The sequence below is a fragment of the Microplitis mediator genome, chromosome 8 (genome assembly GCF_029852145.1).
Source record: "Microplitis mediator isolate UGA2020A chromosome 8, iyMicMedi2.1, whole genome shotgun sequence".
In the NCBI taxonomy this organism is placed as follows: domain Eukaryota; kingdom Metazoa; phylum Arthropoda; class Insecta; order Hymenoptera; family Braconidae; genus Microplitis; species Microplitis mediator.
This window is the reverse complement of record NC_079976.1, coordinates 21,422,940-21,445,971: the sequence shown is the minus strand read 5'-3', so window position 1 is coordinate 21,445,971 and position 23,032 is coordinate 21,422,940. Positions and strand designations below refer to the sequence as shown.

At 32.0% G+C, this 23,032-nt stretch overlaps 1 long non-coding RNA gene across 1 annotated transcript; it reads right to left on the bottom strand.

The window, feature by feature from the left end:
* Nucleotides 1-9,360: 9,360 nt before the first annotated feature.
* On the bottom strand, nt 9,361-10,701 carry LOC130673016 (uncharacterized). The gene is made up of 3 exons (XR_008990817.1): nt 10,651-10,701; nt 10,361-10,466; nt 9,361-9,545 (listed from the first exon to the last, which is right to left on the bottom strand). It is a non-coding gene; the product is annotated as an uncharacterized LOC130673016 (long non-coding RNA).
* Nucleotides 10,702-23,032: the final 12,331 nt, after the last annotated feature.

Here is a 23,032-nt window from a genome sequence, read left to right as displayed (position 1 = left end):
TGGTTTACTTGTTGCTGTTTGAATTTCCCCGTTCGTTGTTGACGTTTCTTTTCTTAATGTCGAAATAATTTCTGATGTCCTTAATATTTCTAAAGTAGATGTTGGAATCATACTGGTAATTGCAAGTAGAATTGTCGTGGTAGCTCTTACATCAGTTGTTGGAGTGATGTCTGTTGTTAACATTCTTTGTGTTTGAGTTTTGGAAGCTTCATTCTGTTGTGTTGTAAAAGTCTGTACCGTTGTTGTTGAAATAGCTATTGTTGTTGTCAATACTCTTTGTATTGTTGTGAAAATGGTTTCAGTCATGGCCAGTGTACTTTTCGAACCAGTTATAATTTTCGCTGATGTTTCTTTGACTCCTGTCGATGACAGTCCTTTTGTCGAAGTTGGTTTACTTGTAGTTGTTTGAATTTCTCCTTGCGTCGTTGACGTTTCATTTCGGAATGTCGAAATAATTTCTGATGTCCTTGATATTTCTAAAGTAGATGGTGGAATTGTAGTGGTGATTGCAAGAAGAACTTTCGTGGTAGCTCTTACACCTGCTGTTGGAGCAATTTCTGTTTTTAATGTTAGTTGTGTTTGAGTTTTGGAAGCTTCAGTCTGTTGTGTTGTAAAAGTCTGTACCGTTGTTGTTGAAATAGCTATTGTTGTTGTCAATACTCTTTGTCTTGTTGTGAAAATGAATTCAGTAGTGGCCAGTGTACTTTTCAAACCAGTTATAATTTTCGCTGATGTTTCTTTGACTCCTGTCGATGACAGTCCTTTTGTCGAAGGTGGTTTACTTGTAGTTGTTTGAATTTCTCCTTGCGTCGTTGATGTTTCTGTTCGTAATGTCGAAATAATTTCTGATGTCCTTAATAATTCTGAGGTAGATGTTGGAATCATGCTGGTAATTGCAAGTAGAATTGTCGTAGTAGCTCTTATATCTGTTGTTGGAGCGATTTCTGTTGTTAACGTTCTTTCTGTTTGAGTTTTGGAAGCTTCATTCTCTTGTGTTGTAAAAGTCTGTACTGTTGTTGTTGAAATAGCTATTGTTGTTGTCAATTCTCTTTGTATTGTTGTGAAAATATTTTCAGTCGTGGCCAGTGTACTTTTCGAACCAGTTATAATTTTCGCTGATGTTTCTTTGACTCCTATCGTTGACAGTCCTTTTGTCGAAGGTGGTTTACTTGTAATTGTTTGAATTTCTCCTTGCGTCGTTGACGTTTCTGTTCGTAATGTCGAAATAATTTCTGATGTCCTTAATATTTCTGAAGTAGATGTTGGAATCATACTGGTAAGTGCAAGTAGAATTGTCGTGGTAGCTCTTACATCTGTTGTTGGAGCGATTTCTGTTGTTAACGTTCTTTCTGTTTGAGTTTTGGGAGCTTCATTCTGTTGTGTTGTAAAAGTCTGTACTGTTGTTGTTGAAATAGCTATTGTTGTTGTAAATACTCGTTGTATTGTTGTGAAAATATTTTTAGTCGTGGCCAGTGTACTTTTTGAAATAATTATTTTCGCTGATGTTTCTTCGACTTCCGTCGTTGTCAGTCTTTTTGTCGATGGTGGTTTACTTGTAATTGTTTGAATTTTTCCTTGCGTCGTTGACGTTTCTGTTCGTAATGTCGAAATAATTTCTGCTGTCCTTAATATTTCTGAAGTAGATGTTGGAATCATACTGGTAATTGCAAGTATAATTGTCGTGGTAGCTCTTACATCTGTTGTTGGAGCGATGTCTGTTGTTAACATTCTTTGTGTTTGAGTTTTGGAAGCTTCATTCTGTTGTGTTGTAAAAGTCTGTACCGTTGTTGTTGAAATAGCTATTGTTGTGGTCAATACTCTTTGCATTGTTGAGAAAATATTTTCAGTCATGGCCAGTGTACTTTTCGAACCAGTAATAATTTTCGCTGATGTTTCTTTGACTCCTGTCGATGACAGTCCTTTTGTCGAAGTTGGTTTACTTGTAGTTGTTTGAATTTCTCCTTGCGTCATTGACGTTTCTTTTCGCAATGTCGAAATAATTTCTGATGTCCTTAATATTTCTAAAGTAGATGTTGGCATTGGACTGGTGATTGCAAGAAGAACTTTTGTGGTAGCTCTTACAGCTGCTGTTGGAGTAATTTCTGTTTTTAATGTTGTTTGTGTTTGAGTATTGGATACTTCAGTCTGTTGTGTTGTAAAAGTCTTTACTGTTGGTGTTAAAATAGCTATTGTTGTTGTCAATACTCTTTGTATTGTTGTGAAAATGTTTTCAGTCGTGGCCAGTGTACTTTTCGAACCAGTTATAATTTTCGCTGATGTTACTTCGACTCCTGCCGATGTCAGTCTTCTCGTCGAAGGTTGTTGACTTGTCATTGTTTGAATTTCTCCTTGCTTTGTGGATGATTCTTTTCTTATCGTCGCAATACTTCCTGATGTCCTTAATATTTCTAGACTAGAGGTTGGAATCGTACTGGTGATTGCAAGTAGAACTTTTGTAGTAGCTCTTACGTCTGCTGTTGAAGCAATTTCTGGTTTCAATGTTGTTTGTGTTTGAGTTTTGGAAGCTTCCTTTAGTTGTGTTGTATAAGACGTCACAGTTGGTGTTGGAATAGCTACTGTTGATATCAATGCTATTCGTGCTGTTGTGGAAATTTTTTTAGTCGTGGCCAGTGAACTTATCGAAACAGTCATTATTTTCGCTGATGTTTCTTTGACTCCTGTCGTTGACAGTCCCTTTGTCGAAGTTGGATTACTTGTAGTTGTTTGAATTTCTCCTTGCGTCGTTGACGTTTCTTTTCGTAATGTCGAAATAATTTCTGATGTTCTTAATATTTCTAAAGTAGATGTTGGAATCATACTGGTAATTGCAAGTAGAATTGTCGTGGTAGCTTTTACAGCTGCTGTTGGAGCTACATCTGTTTTTAATGTTGTTTGTGTTTGGGTTTTGGAAGCTTCAGTCTGTTGTGTTGTAAAAGTCTTTACTGTCGGTGTTGAAATAGCTATTGTTGATGTCAATACTGTTTGTATTGTTGTAAAAACTCGCTCAGTTGCGGCCAGTGTAATTTTTGAAACAGTCATTATTTTCGCTGATGTTTCTTCGACTCCTGTAGTTGACAGTCCCTTTGTCAAAGGCGGTTTACTTGTTGCTGTTTGAATTTCCCCTTTCGTTGTTGACGTTTCTTTTCTTAATGTCGAAATAATTTCTGATGTCCTTAATATTTCTAAAGTAGATGTTGGAATCATACTGGTAATTGCAAGTAGAATTGTCGTGGTAGCTCTTACATCAGTTGTTGGAGCGATGTCTGTTGTTAACATTCTTTGTGTTTGAGTTTTGGAAGCTTCATTCTGTTGTGTTGTAAAAGTCTGTACCGTTGTTGTTGAAATAGCTATTGTTGTTGTCAATACTTTTTGTATTGTTGTGAAAATGTTTTCAGTCATGGCCAGTGTACTTTTCGAACCAGTTATAATTTTCGCTGATGTTTCTTTGACTCCTGTCGATGACAGTCCTTTTGTCGAAGTTGGTTTACTTGTAGTTGTTTGAATTTCTCCTTGCGTCGTTGACGTTTCTTTTCGAAATGTCGAAATAATTTCTGATGTCCTTAATGTTTCTAAAGTAGATGTTGGAATTGTAGTGGTGATTGCAAGAAGAACTTTTGTGGTAGCTCTTATACCGGCTGTTGGAGCAATTTCTGTTTTTAATGTTAGTTGTGTTTGAGTTTTGGAAGCTTCAGTCTGTTGTGTTGTAAAAGTCTGTACCGTTGTTGTTGAAATAGCTACTGTTGTTGTCAATACTCTTTGTATTGTTGTGAAAATGTTTTCAGTCATGGTAAGTGTACTTTTCGAACCAGTTATAATTTTCGCTGATGTTTCTTTGACTCCTGTCGATGACAGTCCTTTTGTCGAAGGTGGATTACTTGTAGTTGTTTGAATTTCTCCTTGCGTCGTTGACGTTTCTTTTCGTAATGTCGAAATAATTTCTGATGTCCTTAATATTTCTGAGGTAGATGTTGGAATCATGCTGGTAATTGCAAGTAGAATTGTCGTGGTCGCTCTTACATCTGTTGTTGGAGCGATTTCTGTTGTTAACGTTTTTTCTGTTTGAGTTACGGAAACTTCATCTGTTGTCATAAGTATATCTTTCTGCGCCGTTAAAGTCTGTACTGATGTTGTTATAAAAGCTTTTGCTGTTGTAATTACTGTTTTTTCTGTTGTAAAAGTTTCCCTAGTTGTGGTCAACAATCTTTGCGAAATTGTTATTACATTGTCTGATGTTGCTGTAACTTCCTCTGTTGTTAATAATTTTTGTATCAATGTTGAAAATTTATCAGTGGAAAATATGTCATTTAGGGTCGTTTGAATTTTTTTATCCAATGTTGAACTTTTTTCTGTCATTGCTGGTGTAGTATGGATTATAGTTGATTTCCCTTGTACTGATGTTAAAATTAATTCAACCGTAGACGATAGATTTTCTGTAACTGCTGTTATTTCTTCCACTGTTGAATCTGGTTTGTCAGTTTCCACTGTCATTGTTGGTATATTTTCAGTTATCGGTGATAATTCTTCTGTCACTGAAATTTCTTCGTCAATTGTTAAAGCCGTATCCGGAAACATTGATATTGTTCCGATTGAACTTACTAATCCATATCCCGATGTTGGAATTGATACAGCAGATGTAATTAGATTATTTGTAGTCACTATCATTTCTGCCGTTGTAAAAAGTTCGTCATTCGACGTTGTAAGTGTTTCTGTGTCATAAAATTCATCTGCCGTAGTTTGAAAATCTAAATCTATTGTCAAAGTTGCCGCGATTGTTGTTTGTATATTTTCGATTATTGTTGATAATTCTCCTGTTACAGTTGTGAATTCTTCAGTGGAATATATAATACTTGTGGTCGTTTGAATTTCTTCTTCTATTGTCGACGTTTCTTCAGTGGTTGTTGAACTATCTTCAGTTAAAGTTGAAAGTGTTTGTGTGAACAGTGAAGTTTCTTCAGTTGTGGTAAATGGATTTTCTGTAGTCTCTTCCGTTTCAATGCTTGTTGAAGTCGTTTCATCGATTGTAATCAACATTTCAGTCGTAGAAGCTTTACTTTCTGAGCTTTGTATCTCCTCTTCTATTGTGGACGCTTCTTCAGTGGTTGTTGAACCATCTTCGGTTAAAGTTGAAAGTGTTTGTGTGAACAGTGAAGTTTCTTCAGTTGTGGTAAATGGATTTTCTGTAGTCTCTTCCGTTTCAATGCTTGTTGAAGTCGTTTCATCGATTGTAATCAACATTTCAGTCGTAGAAGCTTTACTTTCTGAGCTTTGTATCTCCTCTTCTATTGTGGACGCTTCTTCAGTGGTTGTTGAACCATCTTCGGTTAAAGTTGAAAGTGATTGTGTGAATAGTGAAGTTCCTTCAGTTGTGCTAAATGTATTTTCTGTAGTCTCTTCCGTTTCAATGGTTGTTGAAATCGTTTCATCGAATGTAATTAATATTTCAGTCGTAGAAGCTTCACTTTCTGAACTTTGTATCTCCTCTTCTATTGTCGACGCTTCTTCAGTGGTTGTTGAACTATCTTCGGTTAAAGTTGAAAGTGTTTGTGTGAATAGTGAAGTTTCTTTAGTTGTAGTAAATGGATTTTCTGTAGTCTCTTCCGTTTCAATGATTGTTGAAATCGTTTCATCGAATGTAATTAACATTTCAGTCGTAGAAGCTTCACTTTCTGAGCTTTGAATCTCCTCTTCGGTAGTTACAACTTCTTCTAATGTCGTTAAGGTTATATCACTAGCTGTCGACAGATTTGGTGGTGGTGGTGGTGGCGGTGGTGGTGGTGGTGGTGGTGGTGGCGGTGGCGGTGGCGGTGGTGGTGGTGGCGGTGGCGGTGGTGGTGGTGGCGGTGGTGGTGGTGGTGGTGGTGGTGGTGGCGGTGGTGGTGGTGGTGGTGGCGGTGGTGGTGGCGGTGGTGGTGGCGGCGGTGGTGGTGGTGGTTGCACATTCCACTGATATATGTTATGACTATGATGCCATTGATATATATGATTGAATATTATAGGGCCAAGAAGTAAACAACGTCTTTTTATTTCATCTTTAATTGTTTTTTTATTGAAATGTATCTTTTTTTTTTTACTATCTCTATTCGTAGATTTTTGTGTTGAAAATTCACCATCCAAACTGTCTAACATATGTAACTTACTGGTTTTTCTTTCAATAGATGTAGCGTATTTATTTTGAGAATTATCAATTGTTTGAGAAATTTTTTTTTTTTTTGTCAGACGAAAAATTTTCAATCTCGACTTTTTCAACTTTTCTTTTAAAAGTCTATCAACACCTCCATTTGTCAAAAGTTTGGAGACCATAGATATTGGTTTCAAATGAACGTATGATAAAGAATTAGTTGTTGCTCGATAATTTCCACTATTATTTCGTAAAAATTTTGTTTGTTTATCAACATTACTCTCGTTTCCTTCAACATTTAAAATTATAAATAAAAAAATGAAATTCACTATTTCCGAAGACTTCATGTTCTTTACGTAACTAATTAAGAAAATTTTAAACAATTAATTTTGCTTTTTAGATTATAGTTATTACTAATGCGTATACGTTACCTTTGAGGTAAAAAGTTATTTTTTGAATGCCAAATCACATTTAATACATTGAACAAATTGAATATTTCACCACTAAACATGGATATATTACTCCTTAAGTATTAAAATTATGTTTTCAACATTAAAATTTCTACATTAAATTTTGTGTGTCTTCATAAATTTAGTTTTCTGTGGGTTATAATTGTGACATCAACATTATCTTCATAATTGTATTTATAAGAAAAAAAAAGGTAATAAATGCTTACACGATAAACCAAGTATTGATAGTTGATCTATTGACATAAAGTGAGATTGAAGTCTCGACATGCTGTTTAATATAATTTTTATTCTTACATAAAACTTAGTAATGTAATTGCTTACTACAGAATTATAATTAAATTTATACGCATGAAATCGATTATTAACTGTTGATTCCGCAAAGTTCATACCCGGGTAAGCATAGTAAAATACTCTAGAAGAGAATTCGTTTAGAATATCAATGTCAGTACCTACTGGCCAAACAGACATGCGCATTAATAATTATATATATTTTTGAATTTTTTGTATTGAATGTTACTAAAATTACACATTTTTCATACTAGATTTATATTTAAAATTTCTTCAAACGAGAGGGAGTAAAAACATGGGCCCTGTCCCAAAACTCCCACTGTTTTCGAGTTAGAGCTTGAAAAAAATTATGTTTTGCATTGAACTTTAAAAATTCATCAACTAAAAAATACTTGAAAAAATCTGGGCAATGGTTGGCCCTGTGGGTCAGCCCCAGAACTTCCCACTGTTTTCGAGCTCAAGGAGACCCACCCTGATTAAACAAATGAATTCGACCGAATTAAAAATTTTAATTCTGTTATATTTTGTTAAATTTAGTAAGACAGAATTTAAAAGAATAAAAATTTTGATTCTGCTCAATTCTGTCGAATTCTGCAAAACAGAATTACTGACTTAAAATTTCAATTCTGTTATATTCTGTTAAATTCGGTAAGACCGAATTTAAAAGAATTAAAATTTTAATTCCTTGCGTTAGTGAATATTTATTCTTTGTATAAAATTTAAATTACTCGTTTGAAAAATTTTATCTCATGATCTAAATGAACAGTTCTTTTTATTCTAGACTACTATTTACTTAATTCAAATATGTTCATATTTCAACCAAAAATTTTACGTTCATATACCAAAAATGATAAATTCTTACGGCAAGAATTTGCTTTCTTGCACCAAGAAAACTTCTTGGCTGAAAGCTCCACCACTAAAGGCCGAACTTCTAACGCCCTATACAAAAATTCCCATAGAATCCACTCAAATGCGACAAAAACCGCATAGAAACCAACACAGTCTATAGGATTCTATGCAATTTTTATCGCATTTGAGTGGATTCTATGGGAATTTTTGGATAGGGCGTGCAGTAGGGATACGAAAGTCATAAGTAACCTAAAAGCAAAGCTGAAGGGAGAACCTCATTTGTGCTACTTGTATTTAAAAATGTTATCCTATTTCAATCGTTCACTGTGGCTACAAACACAAAGTGTGAGATTACCTCGAAGGGTTCTAGATTCGAGCCCCATCTCTGAGGACCAATTGATTTTTTTTTCAATATAAGGTAAAGTACCCAGTAGTTGAACAGGTTTCAAAGTAAAACGTATTTGACCCCACTTTTAATATATAAAGTTGTAATTATTAGTTCAAATTAATGATTTTCATGAAAATATAAACAATTTTGAATTGATTGAAGCGCAAAACAATGCAGATAATTGAATATTTATATTTTGACAACGTTTTTAAGATAGACTATGAAAGGAGAAGTAGTTAAACGATCAACTCTGACAAGCCGCAGTAGTTGAACAATCTGGGAGCAGTAGTTGAACTAATAAAATATATGACAATAGCCACACCAAAATTTTTCAACGTTTTATTGAAATATCAAAAGAATTATAATATATTATTGAATAATATTAAAAATAATACTCTGAATACGTAATATGATGATTTAAAAATGAGAAATATTTGTATTTAATTTTTTAATTACATTTTTTATTACTAATTAATTAATTATTATGAACTAAAAACGACACAAAAAATGAACTGCTACCTGAATTTAAAATCATAAATACTTTTATTTTTTGATTATAAATATAATTTTTTTATGACAAGGATAGAACAAGTATTTAAACTTTTAGATCTAAATAGTTTCTTGATTAATTTTTTAAGTTTTTTGTAAAGTTGTTAAGTCATGAAATTTTATGGATTTAACAAACTTTATTGTAAATTTTATTAATTGTAACGGATTATTTTTTATTAACAGATAAATGTTATTCGCAATTTTCATCTTACCTATATGTTGTGAACTTTTTTTGGTTAGAAAATAATAAAAATTCATTTTGATGAAATAGATACGTTTTCACACGAAATCACTTAACATTATTACACTGATTGTTGATGAATCTCTCCTACTTTATTTTCGTAAATCTTTTTTAAAAAATAAATTATTTGTTATTGCACTAGAACAAATTTTACGCTGTTCATCTAATACGAAATAAATATAGTAAGTTTGTTTCTTCAGCGGAGTGCATTCTTGGTGATCTGGATTCCATTTAAATCCGCATTCACTCCGATTCAGAGTTTTAATATTAAAATAAACTCATTCCATCAAAAACACTAAACTACTATTCTCGAACAAGATTTGATATCTTTTGCATCAAGTATATGGTCAAGTACTCTGCTCAAGCAACTTGCACAATACCATGACTACTAGGGTAATAGTTACTAGAGTTGATAAAGAAGATATTAAATTGTCAATTAATGAAAACCAGTTAAAAATTTTTTTTGTAATGAAAGTTTTATTAATTGGAAGAATACATCTTTAAATTTTCACTGTATTGGTATAATTATTTTCCTTGCATGCTTTGCATTAAGTATTCCTCATGAGTTATGCACGTACCTTGAAACACAGCATCACTACATATATTTCCTTCACAACAGCCATAACCTTGTGCGGAATGACACTAAAAAAAAATGTTTCAATGATTTTTTTTTATTTAGTAGAAATTATTGTCGTTTATCGAAAGGTATAAACAAAAAATTGTTATTTTATCAACTGTCAAGCGACGTACTTATGGGAAATAAAAATCTCTAGAAAAACCATCTCGTACCTGAGAGACGATAAAGTTGAAATTTAAAAAGTCATGGTACTTTTAAAAGTTTAACATTTTGTCCGAGAATATCTTTGGAACGAATAAACTGAATCGAACGTTCATGGTGGCAATCGAAAGGGTTCACCAAGACTAAAATTGGATTCGATCTTGTAGTTTTTACAAGTCTTACGGAATATAAAAAAACAAAAAATTTCTTCTTTAATTGTTGTTGCATAACTCGTAAATCGTTCGACCGATTTGTTTTTGAATTTGATTTGATCTAAGTCTCAATAAGCTCTTACGATTGTCACGAAGTAGGAACGTGCAAATCGGTCGATTTGTTCCGCAGATATCGTCAGACAAAAATTACTTCTTTCAGCGAAATGAATATTTCCCGCATGAAAAAACATTTATCCCGGCAAAATTGTATATATCCGGGTTATATCTTTAGTATTATATATCTTATGTATATGCTAATTTGCCGGCATATATTCTCGGATATATATTTTTCCGTACAGGAAAAAAATATATCGTCTAGCCGCTATTTGAGCTCGATGAGCTGAACAGTTTACCAATATAATAATGTTTTCCAGCTCCCCAAGCTCGAAAACAGTGGGAAGTTTCGGGGTCGGCCCGCGAACCATTTAGTGCTTAGATTTTTACACTGCGTTATCGTAATTACTCACCCAACCGCCCGGGCATGCTGCATCTGCACCAGCATAAACACCAATCAATACGAAAATTGATAATAATAAAATTATTTTCGACATTTTTTTGATTTTATATCTTGAGCTGTAAAAAGAATAATTATTTAATTTTAATATTGCAGCTAAACTATCGAAGGTATGATAAAAAAATACTGTGATTAATTTATAGACCATACAATTTTCTATAAAAAATATCTGACTTTTTTTTTCGTAAATTAAATAGTATAAAAGTTATAATTAAAAATATATAAGCAATTATAATTTATTACCGATCGTTGTTCTCGAAGTTCTGTAAGCTTTTGTGTCATCGATCTGCGGATCGCTAACTTATATATGTTGAAAATAGTGACCTTTGACATTTCCAATGATAATTATTTTTTTGTCATGATTTTCTTACAGAACACTTTGATGTCGATAATAATAATATTGATTATTTCTTAAGTCTTGGAATTTTTCACTTTTTTATCATCCCACTTAAATACAAATTTTAAAAAAATCTATCTTTATCTACCCGGGAAAAAATGTTTTTATAAAATGATATAACATTTTATACAATTTTATAAAATTTCGTAAGATTTTATAAGATTTCACAGCAAAATTTTATAAAAATTCATACAATTTTATAGAATTTCATAAAATTTTAAAGAATTTTATAAAATCTTATAAGATTTTATAAAATTTTATAAAGTAAGATCTGAGTAAGGAACGTAATGAATAAATGTAATTTTATAAAATTGTATAAGATTTTATAAAACTTCAGAAAATTTAATGTCACTATTGCATCTAGTGCGGGGTAGCATTTCGTAAAGTTTGATAAAATTTCACACAAATTTATAAAGTTTATAAGAAATTAATATAAAAATTGTTAGAAATTCGAAAAAAATAGACAAAATTTTCAATGGCCATAAAAAAGAAACATTTCATTTTTCCGGGTAAAATGGGATACCCCCTGAAAAAATAAAAAGATTCCGGATATTGAATAAGTTTCATTTCATTAAAATTTTTTGTAAGTTAACCCGGGAAAAAATGTTCAGGCCTGATCAGACATGAAAAATGACCATGCCTGACCAGGCCTGGTCAGGCATGTTCAGGTCTGATCAGGTCTGTTCATGCCTGTTCATGCCCATTCTGGTAAAACAATTATATATAAAAAATGGTCCTATATAATTATATATAATTATGCATAACTATATACAATTATATATAATTATTTCTATAAAAATGAAAAAAAAATAAAAAATATGGGAGTGTAGGATTCGAACCGTGGACCTTACGCTTGAAAGTTGACCTCGTTACCTATTGACCTAAGAGATTGAGTTGAAAAGTAGGTCTCGTACGAACTTCAAGTACTGAAAGTCTTAAGACTCATGCCTGTTCATGTCTGATCAGGTCTGATCCTTTTTTCCCGGGTTATACGTGATAGAATCTTGGTCAAAAAAATTTTATATCTATGAACAGACATGAACAGACATAACCAAGCATGAACAGGCCTGATCAGGCCTGAGCTTATTCAACGCTTCAGACATGAACAGACATGAACAGACATGATCAGGCATGATCAGGCATGATCAGACCTGACTGTATTTAACGCCTCCGACATGAACAGCCATGAACAGACATGAACAGACATGATCAGGCCTGAACATGCATGAACAGACATGATTAGGCCTGAACGTATTTAAAGCTTCAGACATGAACAGGCATGGACAGGTATGATCAGGCCTGAACGCATATAACGCTTCAGACATGAACAGACATGGTCAGGCATGAACAGACATGGACAGGCATGGACAGGTATGATCAGGCCTGAGTGTATTTAACGCCTCAGACATGAACTGGCATGGACAGGTATGATCAGGCCTGATCAGGTCTAATTTCAGGCCTGATCATACATGAACAGGCATGGTCAGGCCTGATCATTTTTTCCCGGGAATTATTTACATTAAGAAAAATTATATTTTACACAATTATTGGATGCAAAGGAAGATAAAAAAGTTTTTAATAGTTTTTATCATAATACGAAAGTCATTAACATTTTTCGACCGACACTTGATTTTTGAAAAAGTTTAATGAAAAAAATAAAAAATAATGCTCAATTATATTTACAAAAGTAATTTTGGAATGGTCAAAATACATTTAAAAAATAAAAATTTTTTTTTACAAAATTTTTGAAGTACCTCGTTTTGCCTACCCCCGCCACCCCTTTCCCCTACACACACACACATATATATATATATATATATATATATATATATATATATATATATATATATATATATATATATATATATATATATATATATATATATATATATATATATATATATATATTAGGGTGATCCAAAAAATAAGAAACTTTTTTTTTTTCTTCCAAACAGGTTTAAAAGTTTCATTTAGATAAAAAAAGACGCCTGTGAAAATTAGAGCTCTTAATATTAACATTAAGAGGTTCCTCATCGCACTTTTCTATTTCCCATAAGAATAACATAGGAAAAATTTTTTTTACGTCTTCTGATTTTTATAAGTAGCTAACGATGCGTCATGGGAATAAATGGCAGGCATATTTTTGTAGGGAATTGAATGCTCTACAAAAAAAGATTCTTATCATTTTTTGAGGAATCTATTTGTTCAAAAGTTATTTGAGGTTGAAGTCAAATTCATATTAAATTTTGAGATTTTCTACTTTTCCGGCGAAATTATCAGACATTACAAAATATCATCAGACCTTTTTTGTAGACAATTTTATTCCCTACAAGTTATTTCCAATAAAGTTTTTTCGAATTCCGCATATTTTTCTAGTTATTTTTATTTTAATGTCATGCTCATAAAAAAATAGTCTTCTGATCGATTTTAAGAGCTTGACATTAAAATAAAAATAACTAGAAAACAATGCGGAATTCGAAAAAACTTTATGAGAAATAACTTTTAGGGAATAAAATTGTCTACAAAAAAGGTCTGATGATATTTTGTAATAAGTCTGATAGTTTCGCCGGAAAAGTAGAAAATCTCAAAATTTAATATGAATTCGACTTCAACCTCAAATAACTTTTGAACAAATAGATTCCTCAAAAAATGATAAGAATCTTTTTTTGTAGAGCATTCAATTCCCTACAAAAATATGCCTGCCATTTATTCCCATGACACATCGTTAGCTACTTATAAAAATCAGAAGACGTAAAAAAAATTTTCCTATGTTATTCTTATGGGAAATAGAAAAGTGCGATGAGGAACCTCTTAATGTTAATATTAAGAGCTCTAATTTTTACAGGCGTCTTTTTTTATCTAAATGAAACTTTTGAACCTGTTTGGAAGAAAAAAAAAAAAGTTTGTTATTTTTTGGATCACCCTAATATATATATATATATGGGTCATTCCATGTCAAATCGACCAATAGTTGGAATCTACCCCTTTCGATTTGGACGAATTTTGGTCAGAAGTTTTCTCTCATCATATAACGAAGTTCTGCCAAGGGAAAAAAAATAAACAAATTTTTTTCAAAAGTTATGCAATTTTGAAAATTTCACTAATTTTCCTGTTTTTTAAACTTATTCATCAAAGATCTCGAAAACTATTACAATTACTCTAATGATCTGAGCTAGGTTTTAAAGAGGATACTTAAAGGTACCAAAAAAAAATTTTTTTGAAAAAATTTTTCAAAAATTCGCTTTTTGGGAAAATTTTGAAATTTCCAAAATTGCAAAAGTCGATGACCGCCATCAAATTTTTCGCTCAAATTTTTTTCTAGAGTACCTCTAATTGATTTCAAAAGATCCTGAAATTTTTGAGTAGGGGTTTTTTTTTGTTCAAAAGATATAAATTTTTGAATTTGAGGAAAAAAAAAATTTTTCTTTCTTTGGCATTGACTGAATAAAACAATGATAAATTTACTTGTAATTTTTAATTTTAAGGCTCAAAAATTTATTTTAATGCAAAAGAGTCAATAAAAAACTTATTAATGTGATATTTTTGTTTTTCAGCTACATTTTGATTTTAAATTGGATACAATTGTGTTAGAATGACCGTTTTTCCTTAGCCCCCTGCTGTCGTGTTGATTTCGTACTTCTTTTTCTCAATCTGAAAGTAAATATTTACTTTTTCTCAATCTGCAAGTAAATATTTACTTTCAGATTGAGAAAAAGAAGTGCGAAATCAACACCACAGCAAGGGGCTAAGAAAAAACGGTCATTCTAACACAATTGTATCCAATTTAAAATCAAAATGTAGCTGAAAAACAAAAATATCACATTAATAAGTTTTTTATTGACTCTTTTGCATTAAAATAAATTTTTGAGCCTTAAGATTAAAAATTACAAGTGAATTTATCATTGTTTTATTCAGTCAATGCCAAAGAAAGAAAAATTTTTTTTTTCCTCAAATTCAAAAATTTATATCTTTTGAACAAAAAAAAACCCCTACTCAAAAATTTCAGGATCTTTTAAAATCAATTAGAGGTACTCTAGAAAAAAATTTGAGCGAAAAATTTGATGGCGGTCATCGACTTTTGCAATTTTGGAAATTTTAAAATTTTCCCAAAAAGCGAATTTTTGAAAAATTTTTACAAAAAAATTTTTTTTTGGTACCTTTAAGTATCCTCTTTAAAACCTAGCTCAGATCATTAGAGTAATTGTAATAGTTTTCGAGATCTTTGATGAATAAGTTTAAAAAACAGGAAAATTAGTGAAATTTTCAAAATTGCATAACTTTTGAAAAAAATTTGTTTATTTTTTTTCCCTTGGCAGAACTTCGTTATATGATGAGAGAAAACTTCTGACCAAAATTCGTCCAAATCGAAAGGGGTAGATTCCAACTATTGGTCGATTTGACATGGAATGACCCATATATATATTACATAATTTGATAATTTTTTTTTTAATGTTTTTAAACTTTTATTTTGTCAACTATCAATTAAAATGAATTCCTCATTACTTAAGGAGAAATTCAAAGGTTTCTTCATTAATTCAAAAATAAAAATCATTAAAGATCAATAAATTTAATTAATTTTAAAATTTTATGTCCATTAAACAATCGATATTATTATATTGCTATGAATTAATACTATGAAATATGGAAGAATTCATGTGTAATCATAAATACAGCCACGAATTTTCCATTGCTACAAGTGGCCAATAGACGAGCGGAGCAGACTACAATCTTTCAATAATATAAGTTGAGCAGCATCGAGGTGGGTCATTAATCGGTTGGGTGACTCATCCCGGAAAAAAATCATTTTATAAAATTTTTTAAAATGTTAGTACTAAAATTTTATAAAAACATTTTTTCCCGGGTATAGAGATCAATATCACAGAATCTATGAATCAAAACTCGGTGAAACATAAATGAAAGTTTTTCCTTGAACCTTTGACTTTAGTTTGAGCCCAATAACGATTCTCAAAAATTCATTTTCCCAAAAATTGGCCTTTATCTATATGGATCTATATTATCTATACTATTTATCTATATAGATCGATATTTTAGAAACTACACAGAAAAAACAGTTAACTTGGTTCAAGAAAAATATTGTCTTCCGAATTTTCTTTCTTGATTCAATAAAAGTAAAACACTTGATTCAAAAACTTTTTTTTGATTGAAGACCGTAAATTCTCTTGCTCCAAAAAAATTTATTTTTAAAGTGAAATTGAAAATTTCTGAGTTTAAGAAAAAAAATTCTTGACTAAAGCGAATAAGACATCTCTTGCCAAAAAATCAACGCTTTGAACGAAAAAAAGTTTAACTTCGGCCAAAAAACTTTTTCTTGCCCCAAGAAAAAAAATTTCTTACTCCAAAAAATCAATGTTTTGAACGAAAAAAAGTTAACTTGAGCTAAGAAAAAATTTCTTGGCCCAAGGAAAAAATTCTCTTGCTCCGAAAAATAAATTGCTTAAGTGAAAATAAAAGTTGCTTGGGCCAAGATAAAAAAATTAGTTGCTCGAAAAGTTCGCGTCTTCAATAAAGACTTTAATTTTTCTTAGTCAAAAATGTATTCTCTCTCCGGAGGGTTGACGTGTTAATTCTTTTTTTTTTTCTTAAATCTGAAACGTAATTTTTTGTGTTTTTTTTTTCCGAACAAAATTATTCAAGACTTGAATTTCAAGTAACCTTCAATATTAAATATTAAAGTCATGATGAATTATAGTATATACTATGGTTCAATTCAAAAGAATACTTGTAGTTCTGTCAAATGAAAGAAGAGTACTCGAACAAAATTGTAATGAAATTCGGAATAGAACACTTCTGGAATAAATGTCTTACCAGGGACACTACATGTCGTAGGCGCGATCTCGTGGCGAGCACCGAACTACTCCCGCTGCTGCTGCCTAGCACCGGTGACTTTCCCCTTCTCCATATCGATCTTTTCTCCCAAGAAATTTTTTCTCTTAGCTTGAGCAACTTTTGTTTTCTTGGTCGGAGAATATAAAAATACTTGCGTAAAAAGAATAGTACTTGTTCCGAGAAATTTTATTTTCTTTAACCAAAAAAATGTAATATTGCTACAAAAAAATAATGTATCTTGCTCCAAAAGAAATATCTCTTACTTTAAGAAATATAAACTCTTGAAACAAGTGAAAATTTTTTGATTTAAGCGCAAAAATATGTTGACGTAAGAAAAAAAATTTTGATTCAAGACAAAAATTTGAAGATAATTCTTTACTTGGGGCAAGTAAATTTTTATTTTCTGAATCGATCAAAAAAAATTTCTTGAATCAAGAATATTTTCCTTGATTCAAGTTAACTGTTTTTTCTGGGTAGAAATTGATCAAAACTTGATCATCCCAAGATGAAAAGTGATCCGTGAACCTCAAGCTTCAACCTGAGCCCGTATTAACGGCTTTCAGTCTTTATTTTCCTGAAAGTTATGATTTTTTAGAGTTTTCAGCTCCAAATTATTAAATTAAATTTCCCGAAAAAACTTTGTCTATAGTGGATCTATATAGAACGATATCTCAAAACACTGAGAGAACAATTCATTTGAGCCAAATAAGATTTATTTCGAGCAGATAGATCCCATATTTAGAAGGACCCAATCAATATTTATTTGAGACAAATATATTCATTCAAATAAATTCATTTTTTTTTAGACAAAGATATGGTTTATTTGAATGAAATAAAGATAAGAGACTAAGTATGTATCTTTTTGCTAAAGAATTATAGAATTTTTTATTATTCATGCGATATGAGTGCTATCTCAGCGCACGCTTTTTTGTTCGCCAAATAGCTGTTTGCCCATTCAACTGTTTCCACGACATTTGTGTGCGTTAGACGATTATCTGCTTGCAACAAGTAAATTTGAGTGCGACAAGTTTACTTGTCCACCATTTTTATATAGTGGAAACCTAAACATGCAAACATGCAAATAACCTTCTCAATAAGACAATTTATAGATAAATTGAGAAAAATATAGATAGCCCGAACTGGGAATCGAACCCAGACCAATTCGGTAACGCGCCGAGTGCTCTACCAGTTGAGCTATCCGGCACTATACTATATTCCGTTCAATTTGATCTATAACTTATTGAGCCACACCGTCCTTCGTACGGTAATACACCATTTTTATATAGTGGAAACCTAAACATGCAAACATGCAAATAACCTTCGCAAATTTACTTCTGATCGCATGCAGATTATCGTATAACCCACAAAAATGTCGCGGCAACTGTTGAATCAGCAAAAAGCTACTTGGGGAACAAAACAGCGAGCACTAAAATAGTACTCATATCGCATTAATAATAAATAAAAGTATGTTCAATTTATGCAGTGTTATCGATTGCCCACAAGAGCACAGTTGAGCGCACGAACGAAGTGAGCACTTGGTAACTTACCGCACTAGTTGTACAATATACTATTAATCGAAAAACATTATTTTTTAAATATATTAACTTTGAGCTTCGATATCACTTTGATGGTTGGATTCAAGAAAAAGGTGTAAGAAACCTTTTATGAAGAGCGATGAATTTCCTGAAAGATAGCTCATAGCGGTTAATTCTATGTCTATCTGTTAGAGAGTAACAAAATTTCAAACAAAAACGCCAATTTTATTGAGCAAATCAAACTTTGACCTTCGATATCTCTTAAATAGTTGGATTCACAAAAAAAAATAAGAGACCTTTTTTGAAGAGCGGTAAATTTCTTACAAAAATATACATTATTTATAGCTGCACACTTATTTTCAAGCAAGTAATAAATGTTTTTTCTCATTTTACTAAAAGGGTAAAGTATCAGTACTTAGGCAGGGTTAAACGTAATTAGAATAAACTTTTTTATTATTTTTGGATCACAAATAAATAATTTATATCATGGCCAAGTAAAAAAATATAGTTTAGGACACCCTAGTCTACATATATCTCAAAAACTATTGATAGAGAGTTGATCGAATCAAAACAAAAATTATAGCAAAAAATCAAAGCTTTAAAATGAGATCAAGAACGAGACGATGTCTCAATTTTCCTAGAAGCTATGAATTTTCAAAGTTTCCATTCCGGAATCTAGAATTTTTTTTTGCTTAATAATATTCATATGCTTCAAACTTTTTCTATAGTCTTGCGTTTGAGTTCTAAATGTCAAGGATATAACTGATATCAACGGATGAAAAAGTCAAGAAAATTAAAAATTTCGATAAGTCATTTTACTTAACTCGCAATACATGATGAATGAAATTCATTCCAAGTTCAGTATCTAATCTTGCATAGATCTTGCGTTTGAGGTCTGAATGTCAAGGATATAACTGATATCAACGGACGCAAATGTGTAGAAAATAAAAAATTTCGATAAGACATTTTAGTTCACTCGCAATATTTGATGATATGTCGAATTTGGTACCATGTATATGTTAAATTAATATTTTCAATAAGTCACCCTTTCATTCCTCAACAGTAATAAAATGTAACTAACATATTTGTTGAATTAAGGGGGGGGGGGGGGGGGGGTAGGGTTTTAAAGGCGAAAAAGAAGCATATTTTTGTGATTTTTTCCCGGCGAAATGAGTAATATAATTTCATTAAACTTAATCACATATTATTGTACAACTTTTAAAGAATATCAGAAAAAATTTTCAACGAAAAATATTGAATAATAAGCTGGTGACGTTGAATCTCCGGAGGCGCCTCGAAAAAAAGTCGTTTTGCGGTGAACATCATAACTCATTACCGGATCATCGGAAAAAAAAAAATTGATATGCATTTTAAAGTTGATGTATTTCTCGAGGTAACCACGAAGAGTTTTTTTTTTTTTTTTTTTTTTTTTTTCGATTTTTTGCAGCACTTGGAAGTGAAAAACGCGATTTTAGCTCAAAAAATCGCGGTTAATTTGTTATTAAAAAATAGAAAAAAATGAAAAACAAAAAAAAACTCTTCGTAGTTACCTGTTGATTTATGTGAAGAAGTAATGTTCAAATTTTCAAAGGGATCGGTTCAGTACATTTTGAGTTATGATGTTCACGGACTTTAAAAATAACGTTTTCGGGAAAATCCATTTAAAGTTTTTTATTCGTGAAAATTTGAAATAAACTATCAATCAAAGAATATGAATTTTTATACTTATATTGAGTCATCAGTTTACATCCCTTGAAAGACACACAGCCAGAGAAAGGGATTCGGAAGAACAAAGAAAATTGCAGCTGATTTCTACTAGGGGTATGTAGGGGCAGGTCGGGCAGGTATAAGAATCAGATATACCGGCCGGTCATTTGAAACGCTGTAACTCCGTTAGTTTTACTCAGATTGATTTGAAATTTGTACACAATATTCTTGACATATTGCTCATTCAGAAAAAAAATTTAAAAAAAATTTTTTTTTAAATAATTCAAAACCCCTACCCCCCCCCTTAAATTTAATGCCAGACGTGTGTTAAATAAACATTTAATTTAAGTCAAAATAATTTCTAAGTTGTGTTGATTTTTTAACCAAATACTTGTGTTATCATCTGACACGTGGTAGCTTGTTAAAGCTACATTTAAAAAATCTGGGCGTCGGTTGGCCTTGTGGCCAGCCCGAAAACATTGACTCACGTCGATGCTGCTTAACTCTGGTAATTGCTGGATGGTAATCTGATTCTCTAGTCTGCTATACACTTATAATTAAGAAAAATTTGATTGATAGTTGACAAAATAAAAATCGGACGGTTTCAGAAATTATTTTTTCCGATTTTCTTAACTTTTTGGTATTTTTTCGTACCCCTCAAAAGAGACATCCTGGTAAATTCTGAGATTTTTTGGATCAATGGTTCAAAAAATATCGATTTTTCAAAATTTTCGTTTTTAGATGACCTTTACAGCAAAAAATACAAAACAAATATACGAAATGTTTTTTATCGAGATTTTTGAATTTTAAGTTTTCAATCGTGTTTTAAAAACTTCATGTATCCTTCGATTTTCTTGAAAATTTTCTATCTCAAACTTCTATCCATTCTGCAACTTTTAAGCCTGGTCCGGTAGTGGGCCTTCCATAATCATAATTTCTGTTCGATTATTGAATATTGAGAAAATTTTTTGACTAAACTACAAAGAAACACATTAAAAACTCCTACAAAACACCACCCTGATTAAACAAAATGATTAAAAATGATTTAAAATGATTTGTTTTTTAATCATTTTAAATACTTTTTAATCCTTCAAATCATTTCTAATCCTGTCTCTTATGGACATTTAACGTGTGAAATCATTTTTAATCATTTTGTTTAATCAGGGCAAGAAAACTGCGTGATAATACCGACGAAACTCCAAGAGAACACCAATAAAACTCTGAGAAAAAACCAACAAAAGTCAATAAAAACACCAACAAAACTCCGCAAAAACTCCGTGTCGTAACTGTATACAAAAATACCGCGTTTCTGCCATGAAAACACCGTCGAAGCTCCCTCGAAACACCGAGTTTCGCTCGAGTTTTTTCCGAATTTCTACGGTGGCGCTAAAAGCGCTAGAATCTGTGGAAACTCTGACTAAACTACAAGGAAACACCCAAAGAACTTCGATAAAACACTAAGAAAAGTCCGTGATAACACCGACGAAACTCCAAGAAAACACCAACAAAGCTCCAAGAGAAAATTGGCACAACTCTTCAAAAACACGGAGAAAACTCCGTGTCGTAATTGCACACAAAACGCCACGTTTCTACCGCGAAAACACTGTCGAAACACCCTCGAAACACCGAGTTTCTGTCGAGTTTTTTCCGAGTTCTCACGGTGGCACCAAAACCGCTAGGGCTATGAAAACAAATACAATAGTTAGATTTTAAAAAAAATCTACCTAAAAAACCCAGAGAAGGGCTCAATAAGTTAAAAATCAAATTGAACGAAATATAGTATAGTACTGAATAGCTTAACTGGTAGAGCACTGGGTGCGATACCAACATGGTCTGGGTTCGATTCTCAGTTCGGGCTATCTATATTTTTCTCAATTTATCAATGAATTGTCTTATTGAGAAGGTTAATTGTAAGTTAAGGTTTCACAATATTTAAACATTGGTTACTATATTAAAAAATATGCAACATAATTTTTAAAAAGCCACACCGTCTATCATACGGTAATATATTAGTCAGAATGTGATGTGGAGATCCTACATGCAAGCCTACGGAGGAGCGGAAATTTCCTGGAAGTTCCGACTTATTGAATGTCACTTTTCTTTAAAGAGTATACTACACGCATGCGCTCTTACATCTACATGTATAATGCATATAAATATACACAGAGACATACCAGTGTATAGAATCGGATGGAAGACAGCGTAGATCCTAGTACTCTGGAAGATCCAAATTACGGCAATTTCCCGCATTTTGCCGTAATTTACCATAAGATTCGGTATTTCTACGGCGAATTTTCCGCAATCTACGGTAATTTCTGGCAAGTTGCGGTAGTATCCAGCACTTCACGTAATTTGCAGCATTTTTACCGTAAGCCCCGTTTTTTTATTTTTACAGTTTTTACAGTACAATACTTTATTTTACGGTAAAATGTCGCAGTTTTGCCGCAATTTTACGGTAAATCATTGTTCCCTTACTGCAAATTTACGGTAAAAAATACCGTACATTTACCGAAAATAGCGTAATTCTTCTGAATACTGTAAAATACGGTCATTACCGTAACTTGGATCCACCAGGGTGGAGCCAAGATTGAGGTAGAGGTGGGTAGTTCCGGGAACATTCCGGATTGAACCTGGAACGTTTTCAGAGCGAAAAGGAACTAGTTCCTGGAATCATATCCGTGGAACTATTTAATGTTTTTTAATTCTCATGAAGGTTCAGTTTTTAGAATGTAGACATACAAAATATTCCAGTATACACAACATTATGCTATGTGACGTATGTGTTTAAGCCGCATTCACAGCAAAGAATATTTTTTTATACTAAATAGAGAATGAATTATAATTGGTATTGAACTCAAAGTTCCATAAGAAATCACTATCCAAAAATTATTTTGCTGCTTTACTGCTTGTTGGTAATGACGGCAGTGGCGGACAAAAAAGAACTAGTGAGTATACTAAAGTGAATTTTGAGGAACGATCGGATACGTATTCGACAAAAGACATAGTTCACGGAACTATAGAGGTCCGGAACTACCCATCTCTAGATTGAGAAGGAGTTCCGAGTTAACAGAATCCGACTGTAATCAATTGTTTTGTAACCAACATAGTTTCTTTTGTCCTTTTGATTAATCAAATTTAT